The 2,621-nt window shown below is 44.1% G+C and overlaps 1 non-coding gene across 1 annotated transcript; it reads left to right on the top strand.

Annotated features, from left to right (window-relative positions):
* Positions 1 to 1,425: 1,425 nt before the first annotated feature.
* On the top strand, positions 1,426 to 1,498 carry TRNAE-UUC (transfer RNA glutamic acid (anticodon UUC)). The gene has a single exon. It is a non-coding gene; the product is annotated as a tRNA-Glu (tRNA).
* The last annotated feature ends 1,123 nt before the right edge of the window (positions 1,499 to 2,621 follow it).

A 2,621-nucleotide genomic window follows, 5' to 3' on the forward strand; every position in this document is an offset into this window, starting at 1 on the left:
AAAAGACACATGAAAAGATGGCCAGCATCACTCATCATCAGGGAAATGCACATCCAAACCACAGTGAGGTTATCAGCTCACACCTCAAAGAATGGCTACCACCTAAAAGACAACAAATAACAAGTATTGCTCAGGATGTGGAGAAAAGGGAACCCTCATGCACTTTTGTTGGGAATGTTCATTGATACAACCACTATGGAAAACAGTATGGAGGTTCCTCAAGTAATTAAAAATAGACCTACCATATGATGCAGGAATTACACTTGGGGGTATCTTTCTGAAGGAAACCAAAACACAAATTCAGAAAGATACATGCACCTTTATGTTCATGGCAGCTTTACTGGCAATAGTCAAGATGAGGAAGCCGCCAAGGTGTCCATCAATAGACAATTGGATAAAGAAGTTTTCATATATATGTATGAAAACTGGACAGACAGACACACACACACACACACACACACACACACACACACACACACACACACACACACTGGAATATTACTCAGCCATAAAAAAGAACGAAATCATATGACAACATGAATGGACCTAGAGGGCATTACGTTAAGTGAGATGTCGCAGACAGAGGAAGACAATGACCTTATGATGTCACTTACATGTAGAATCTACAAAACAAAACCAATGAACAAACAGCACAGAACAGAAATGGACGCATAGACGCCAAGAGCACGCTGGCGGCTGCCAGATGGGAGGGCGCGGAGGGATGAGGGCAATAGCTGAGAAAGACTGAGAAGTTCCAAATTCCAGTTATAAAACAAATGTCCTGGGGTGTGATATACAGCACAGGGAATAGAGTCCATAATACTGTGATAACATTGTATGGTGACAAACTGTAACTAGACTTATCTTGGTGATCATTTTGTAGAGTATAAAAATATCATGTCACTATGTTGTGTTCCAGAAAACTAATATATAATATTGCCTGTCAAGTACACACCAATTTTAAAAAAGAAGAAAAAACACTATCTTAAAAAGAGGAGGGGGAACTTCCCTGGTGGCGCAGTGGATAAGACTGTGCTACCAATGCAGGGGGCCGGGGTTTGATCCCTGGTCAGGGAACTAGAACCCACATGCAGGCCACAACTAAGAAGCCCACCTGCTGCAACAAAGTAGCCCACATGCTGCAACTAAGGAGCCCACGTGCTGCAACTAAGGAGCCCGCCTGCCGCAACTAAGACCCGATGCAACCAAATATATAAATAAATATATATTTTTTAAGTGTTGGGGACTTCCCTGGTGGTCCAGTGTTTAACACTCTATGCTCACAATGCAGGGGGTCTGGGTTCGATCCCTGGTCAGGGAACTAGAGCCCACATGCAGTAACTAAAAGATCCCACGTGCCGCAGCTAAGACCCGGTGCAGCCAAATAAATAAATATATATATATTTTTTTTAAGTGTTGGGGAATTCCCTGGTGGTCCAGTGGTTAGGACTCTGTGCTTTCACTGCTGAGGGCGCAGGTTCAATCCCTGGTCAGGGAACTAAGATCCGGCAAGCTGCACGCTGCAGGCAAAAAAAAAAAAAAATTTTAATTAAAAATGTGTAAAAAAGAGTGTAGTGAGATAAAGAGCGGGCGTCAGATGAAACTTTGAAAGGATGCTGATTGAAAGGCCAAGTGCCTCCTGAAGTTTGACTCTCAAGTGGCCCAGACAAACTGAGGACTCGAAGAGGAGGAGTCATGTGATGCTACTGGAATGTTCATTTGTTTCTTTGTTTAAATGGAGTTTATTATTTTTTTAAAGAAGTTTTGAATTCACAGCAAAATTGGGCAGAGTACAGAGAGGTGCTGCGTGCCCCCTGCTCTGCTGTTACTGCTCTCTCCATCCACCCCCTACCCCCAACCCACACAGGTGCTCAGAGTTTCCCTCTCCGCAACTATCCTATCAACATTCTGTGTGTTGGTCACTATTGCTGAATCTACATGGACACATCATGATCATCAGAGTCCAGAGTTTACACTAGGGTTCACTCCTGGTGTTGTACATTCTATGGGTTTTGACAAATGTATCTCGCCATGAATGTATCACAGTGAATAGTTTCACTGCCTTCAAAGTCCTCTGTGCTTGAGCTATTTATCATACCCCACCACAAACCCCTAGCAACCCACCCTTTCTGTGGTTTGCCTTTTCCCAAATGTCATAGGTAGTTGGTACCCTAAGATATGGCACCTTTCCAGATTGGCTTCTTTCAGTGAGTGACATGCAGTTAAGGTGCCCCACCTGTCACCCCGTGGCTCCCTCTCTCTCTTTCTTTTCAGTGCGAAGAACATTCTGCTGCATGGATGCAGCCCCGTCTATCTGTCCATTCACCTCCCGAAGGACATCTTGGCTGCTTCCAAGTTCTGGCAGTTATGAATAAAGCTACCGTAAACGTCCAGATGCAAGTTTCTGTGTAGATGGAAGCATTCGACTCATTTAGGTCCATCAATACCAAGGAGTTTGAGGGCTGGATCGTATAGTAAGAATGTGTTTCATTTTGAAAGACACAGCCCATGTTCACAGAGTTTCTGAAGGTGGTAGCTGAGAGCATGTCAGCATGCTGAGGAATCAAGCCAAGGAAGGAGGTAGAATTCAAAGATGCCGGCAAGGAAGAGGTGGCCGAGAC

Source organism: Lipotes vexillifer, unplaced genomic scaffold, assembly GCF_000442215.2.
Source record: "Lipotes vexillifer unplaced genomic scaffold, Lipotes_vexillifer_v1.1 scaffold382, whole genome shotgun sequence".
In the NCBI taxonomy this organism is placed as follows: domain Eukaryota; kingdom Metazoa; phylum Chordata; class Mammalia; order Artiodactyla; family Lipotidae; genus Lipotes; species Lipotes vexillifer.